Below are 7,495 nucleotides of genomic sequence, written 5' to 3'. Positions count from 1 at the left end.
GTACTGCAGTATCAATTAGATGCTGTATTACTGCTATTGCAAAGAGAGCAATTTCTGGTGTTACATCACAATGTTTTTACTGCAAAACAATTTGTGTCCAATGTAAGCTCTTACTGCATGATTTTCAATGGAGGGGTCATCATGGGCAACTTAAAATGGAACTCTCATACATACCGGTTTATGCCATACAGAATTAATGACACAGGCTACAAGTGGCGATAAAAAGTCTGCACGCCCTTGTTCACATGCCCGTTTATTGTAATATAAAAAACATGAGACCAAAATAAATCATTTTAAAACTTTTTCCACCATTAAATTGACATATAACCTGTCCAACTCAATTGAAAAAAAAATGCAATCATTTCCAGATGAAGTTGCACAAGTGTGCACGGCCTCTTATAACTGGGAATGTGGCTGTGTTCAGAATCAACCGATCACATTTAAATTTATGTTAAAATGGAGTCAGCACACATCTACCACAATTTAAAGCACCTCTGATTAATTCCAAATAAAGTTCAGATGGCCTAGTAGGCTTTTCCTTTGTTTTGCTTTCTAGCAGAAGCCTGAAGGTTTTGTGCTAACAATGAATGGTATTTGGAACTGTTTGTAATTCCGTCCACATTGACTAAGCCCCCAAGTGCCAACTCAAGAAAAACAACCCCATGATGGTGGCACGATTCTGCCACCACCATGTTTCCCTCTAGGTATTGTGGTCTCTTGGTGATGATAGTGTTGTGTTTGCATGCCATCTGGAATAATTTCAAAATTTCAACCTTGGTTTCGTTGGACCATGACATATTTTCCCATATGCGTTTGGGAGGTTCAAAATATAATTTTGTAAAATCTAACCAAACGTGAATTTTTAATTTTTTTTTTTTAAATCAGATAAAGCTTCCGTCTTGCCACCATACCCGAGCCTACCTGCATGCCTGCTGGGTAAAGTTCAACACAAGCAAATGGTTCCAGCAGTTATCAAGCAAAACCACCATTTTACTGCCAGTCAGCCTGTGTGCCACATCTGGCCTTTTAAAATGAGACTTTTTGTGACAAAGATGATCTTTAAGAACAATCATACTGTGATGTCTCTCTCTGGTCTTTAAATGGATCTCGCTCCTGGCTGCACTGCAGAAAACTTTGATTTGTGTTAATTTTGCGATGAGCAAAACTAACAAAATTGCACATACAACACACAGGTCTTAATTTCTCTGTCTTTATTATAAGTCAAAAATTACATTAACATGTGACATGAAGGTATCACTGAGTTTCATTTGACAGTAATACAGTACCGTATAGCGTTTTACAAATCCGTCTTGACATGATTGTGACCAGTAAAAAAGAGCAATATTTTCCCCCTCTCCTCACCATTCATGGTGACTAAATGGCCAGCGTCGTTTCACTATAACCATGGTGATCAGCAGCCCATTGGTTTAAGAAAAGAAAGCTTAAGTCCCAGTGATTCAATTATTATTTTACATGTGGCTACAATACCCTCAAACAAAGTGTTCCTTCTATTACTGACAATGCACAAAATATTCAAAAGAAAAAAAACCTTGATGGGCAACAGTGTCAAAAAAAGATTAGAAATGATCATTAATATCCTTAATAAACTCTTAATATACTAGATTTCACAGTTTTGTACATTTTCACTCCTACATTTATGAATGTGAAGCATAACACTTTTTGGGAAAGTGTTAAAATCTGATAAAAGTTATTTAAATGTTGAGCCACAGCATAAGAGGAACGGATTGGATTTCTAAAACCAACATACTGTAACCTTACTAAATTCTGGGGGAACACAACTCATTTTGATGCAGCAGCACCAGCACCTCCTCAGTACATACACATTAACAGTAAACATTTTTCGAGAGTATATCACTGTATAGCACCGGAAGGAAGCATACTGCCCCGTGCAGATGGAGTGCACAAAGCTAAGTCAGGGAGAGGTGGGCTGGACTGGGTGGAACAAAGCATTTTTGAGCCAAGGGGCAGGTGGGTGGTGGGGGCTGTATTTTTGTTGTTAAACTCGTTTCAACCAAGTACTGTATGGTGTGTCCATGCCCCGTCTGTCATGAACGGAACAGAGGACAGGACCCAAAATGCATGACTCCAAAACAGATGGACAGTTTCAAAAAAGAGGTTTAATAAACGAGCAGAGGCCGGTACACATGCAGACAATCCAAAAAGGCAACAGTGGCCAAAAAAACGTGAGGCAAAGAGGCAAGGTCAAAGATCAGAACAGGGTCTAGTCTTACTGCGAGTCGGTGACGTGGAAACAAGGAATGCTGGAACGTGACAACAAGGTACAACGAACTGGCGACCAGAAAGCATGAGACAGGAGGTTTCAGGCATGGGGTACTTAGGGTAAACGAGGCACAGGTGGGGAAGATGCTCTCAGGAGCAGGTGTGTACGAGACAGGGGGAAAACAGCAACCGTAACACACACCCATGACACCGTCCACATCTTGCAACAGTGATGCAGTTTTCTAACGTTTTTACAAAGTAAACCACATATTAAATAAATAAATACATAAATAAATATTAAGCTCTCAAATCCTAGGGGTGTTGGGATTCAATTTAGGTGTTCTTGAGCACCCCCAAATATGAGCTAGAAATGCATATGGTTTACACACTAAGGGCCAGATTTACTAAAGTTTTGCAAAAACGGCTGCAAACTTGATTGATCACGCAAATACATGCACTGATCTACCAATTGTGCGCACGCAGGATTGGGTCTGCCAAAGGGGCAAAACTGTTGCGCAGTTCTTGCACATTTTGGGGGGAGTTAATGCAAACAGATTAATTTGGTACACTCAATGTGATTAATCAAACCTGAGACAAATTGTGATGCCTGATTCTGGATTTTTAAATACGGTATCTGACAGGTAGGTATGAACTGGCACACTGTACATAACTAGGTCGAGGAGACGCAGGCAAAATGAGAGCGGATCTGTTCCAATCATGTTAACATTTTCAGAATGCCAGAAACAAAAACTCTTACAACATATTGTCTGTTGAGCAATGCAATTTTGGAGCTTCTGAATGGTCAAAGGGCTGACTTGAAGCGAGTCACAAGAAGGAGTCATGCCCAATCTCCTATGAGAAAACACCTTTTAACTTTTAATTTCCTTGCATTTGTACCTGTCATGTCGGTGCACTGTGACAGCTGCTACTGGACTCTCCCAGAGCAGTTATCTGGTTTGCTGTCCTTAGTTTTAAATGCAGTGTTCAGCATGATGGGCAGATACTGTACATCCAATTGGTACGAATCTGGGGCAAGTTAAATCAAATAAAACATGTCTTTATGTGGTTGCTGGCTTGCCCACAATTATCGGAGCGAAAGATCAGAATCAGAATCAGAATCATCTTTATATGCCAAGTATGTCAAAAACACACAAGGAATGTGTCTCTGGTAGTTGGAGCTGCTCTAGCACAACAACAGACAGTCAATTGACAGAGAATACTTTTGAGACATAAAAACATAAAAACACAGTCACTGAGCAATAAAAGGTTACCAGTACTGTGGTAATGACGGTATAATTTGTATTTTATTTTATTTGTATTTTTATGACAATTGTGCAAAATGATGCCAAGTTCTCTAGCAATTAGAACAGTTTGAAATGACTACTAGAACAATAGTCTGGTGCAGTGACCATTATGCAAATGGAGTAGAGACTTTAAGACATTTATGCAGTTTAAAGTGACAAGTCGTGCGATAATCTGGGACAATGTCAATTGTGCAAATGGTGTAGATACTTCTTAAGCACATGAGTGGCCAGTATTCGTCAACAACAGATATGCAACTAGTGCAGGGTGGCGAGACTACTACAGTGATCGCACGAATAATGTATAATTGGCCCGACAGAGATGTGACAACAATCTCAAGACAAAAATTGGCATCATGTTACAATGGAATTGGAAGATAACTGTTTAAGAAGTTAATGGCAAGAGGGAAGAAGCTGTTGGAATGTCTGCTTGTTTTAGTTTGCATTGATCGGTAGCACCTACCTGAGGGAAGGAGCTGGAGGAGGTGGTGACCAGGTGTGGAGGGTTGATTGTCCGTTGCAGACGGAGTTTGTCCTTTTTTGGAGAAGCACCAAACCAGACTGTGATGGAAGAATACAGGACTGATTCGATGACCGCTGTGTAGAACTGCCTCAGCAGCACCCGTGGCAGGCCGTGCTTTCTCAGAAGCCGCAGGAAGTACATCCTCTGCTGGGCCTTTTTGAGGACGGAGTGTCTTTTTCAAACTGGAATAGAAGGTCTTCAAATCGTCAGGTAGTCCTTTATTGTTCTCAGTTTGGGGCGATGGTAATTGCTATTGTAATTGTAATTGGTTAGCGATTGTAACGCATGCCAGACTGATTTAGAGTCATTAGCGATAAACTGTTTTTCTAACTTATGTTAATTTCTTTAGTCAGCTGGTTTCTAGCGCAATTATACAGGGCTCTATCCCCACTTTCATATGCACCCGCTTTAGCCTGGCAAAGTTGCTTAAGTTTGGCAGTGAACCACTGCTTGTTGTTATTGAACGTGCGAAATGACTTTGTTGGTACACACAGAAACGGAAACTGATATTGGATGTCACAGTGTCCGTATATTCATCTAGGCTGCAAGTTGAATTTTCAAAGACACTCCAGTCTGTGCAGTCTAAATAGCTTTGAAGTTCTATCTTTGGTTCGTTGGTCCACTTCTTCACTGTTTTCACCGTAGGCTTCGTGCATTTAAGTTTTTGCCTGTATGTTGGTATTAAACAAATTAAGCAGTGATCAGATGAGCCCAGAGCTTCACGAGGTATAGCACGGTATGCGTATTTAGCGTAGTATAGCAGTGGTCTAAAATGCTATTTTCCCTCGTAGGCCAGTCGATGTGCTACTTTTATTTCGGCATTGGTGTCAAATTCATTTTAGCTCAGGGGACACACAGAGGAAAATGTATTCCTAAGTGGGCAACACCGATAAAATCATGTTTTTTGTTTTAATACGGTTTAAATAGTACAAGCACAACGTCACTATTAATCATAAAACGCTTCCAGTTTTTTTGAAAATTCTAAGGAAAAAGAACACACAAACACACAATGCCTCAGTGATTCACAGAACTGTATCACAGATCACAGAACTATATCAGGGTGTCATTTCTCAGGCAGAAATGTAGATAGAAATAATGAAATCCTATTACCCAAACAAGTTCAAGAACTACAGAGTCACCAATCAAGAATAGGTTAAATATACAAATCAAATAAAATCTATTAAAAACAATAGCACATCAACATAAAAAGATATAAACATAAAGCTGGCGCCTGAGGACAGTGTGTCCAAAATAGTAAAAGCACAAATATCACTATTAATCATAAAACACCTCAAGGTATTTGAAAATTCTGAGGATAAAGAACACACAAACACACAATGCCTCAGTGATTCACAGAACTGTATCACAGATCACAGAACTATTTCAGGGTGTCATTTCTCAGGCAGAAATGTACAACCCCAATTCCAATGAAGTTGGGACATTGTGTTAAACATAAATAAAAACAGAATACAATGATTTGCAAATCATGTTCAACCTATATTGAATTGAATACGCTACAAGAAAAAAAGAAAATTAATGTTCAAACTGATAAACTTCATTGTTTTTAGCAAATAATCATTAACTTAGAATTTTATGGCTGCAACACGTTCCCAAAAAGCTGGGACAGGGTCATGTTTACCTCTGTGTTACATCACCTTTTCTTTTAACAACATTCAATAAACGTTTGGGAACTGAGGACACTGATTGTTGAAGTTTTGTACTGTTCAACAATCCGGGCTCTCCATTGTCGTATTTTACGCTTCATAATGCGCCACACATTTTCAATGGGAGACAGGTCTGGAATGCAGGCAGGCCTGTCTAGTACCCGCACTCTTTTACTACGAAGCCACGCTGTTGTAACACATGCAGAATGTGTTTGGCATTGTCTTGCTCAAATAAGCAGGGGAGTCCAATAAAAAGACGTGGCTTGGATGGCAGCATATGTTTCTCCAAAACCTGTATGTACCTTTCAGCATTAATGGTGCCTTCACAGATATGTACGTTACCCATCCCATTGGCACTAACACCGCCCCATACCATCACAGATGCTGGCTTTTGAACTTTGCATCCATAACAGTTCGTTTCCTCTTTGGCCCGGAGGACACGAGGTCCACAATTTCCAAAAACAATTTGAAATGTGGACTCGTCGGAGCACAGAACACTTTTCCACTTTGCATCAGTCCATCTTAGATGAGCTCAGGCCCAGAGATGCCGGCGCCATCTCTGGGTGTTGTTGGTAAATGGCTTTTGCTTTGCATAGTAGAGTTTCAGGTGGCACTTACGGATGTAGCGCCGAACTGTATTTACTGACATTGGTTTTCTGAAGTGTTCCTGAGCCCATGTGGTGATATCCTTTACACATTGATGTCGGTTTTTGATGCAGTGCCGTCTGAGGGGTCGAAGGTCACGGGCATTCAATGTTGATTTTCGGCCTTGCCGCTTACATGCAGTGATTTCTCCAGACTCTCTGAACCTTTTGATGATATTATGGACCGAAGATGACGAAATCCCTAAATTACTTGCAATTGTACGTTGAGGAACATTGTCCTTAAACTGTTCGACTATTTTCTCACGCACTTGTTCACAAAGAGGTGAACCTCGCCCCATCTTTGCTTGTGAATGACTGAGCAAGTCAGGGAAGCTCCTTTTATACCCAATCATGGCACCCACCTGTTCCCAATTAGCCTGTTCACCTGTGGGATGTTTCAAACAGGTGTTTGCAGGAGCATTCCTCAACTTTCTCAGTCTTTTTTGCTACCTGTTTTTTGGAACGTGTTGCAGCCATAAAATTCCAAGTTAATGATTATTTGCTAAAAACAATCAAGTTTATCAGTTTGAACATTAAATATTTTGTCTTTGTAGTGTATTTAATTAAATATAGGTTGAACATGATTTGCAAATCATCGTATTCTGTTTTTATTTATGTTTAACACAATGTCCCAACTTCATTGGAATTGGAGTTGTAGATAAAAATAATGAAATCCTATTCCCCAAACAAGTTCAATCCCCGGCCCCACCTGTGTGGAGGTTGCATGTTCTCCCAGTGCCTGCGTGGGTTTTCTCCGGGCACTCCGGTTTCCTCCCACATCCCAAAAACATGCCTGGTAGGTTAATTGACAACTCTAAATTGCCCGTAGGTGTGACTGTGAGTGCGAATGGTTCTTTCTTTGTACGTGCCCTGCGATTGGCTGGCAACCAGTTCAGGGTGTACCCCGCCTCCTGCCCGATGATAGTTGGGATAGGCTCCACCACGCCCGCGACCCTAGTGAGGAGAAGCGGCTCAGAAAATGGATGAATGGATGGAAATCAAATCTATTAAAAACAATAGCACATCAACATAAAAACATATAAACATAAAGCTGGCGCCTGAGGACAGTGTGTCCAAATTAGTACAAGCACAAACATCACTATTAATCATAAAACACCTCAA

This window comes from Phycodurus eques, chromosome 6 (genome assembly GCF_024500275.1).
Source record: "Phycodurus eques isolate BA_2022a chromosome 6, UOR_Pequ_1.1, whole genome shotgun sequence".
Taxonomy (NCBI): Eukaryota; Metazoa; Chordata; class Actinopteri; order Syngnathiformes; family Syngnathidae; genus Phycodurus; species Phycodurus eques.
Note: the sequence above shows the minus strand (reverse complement) of the source record.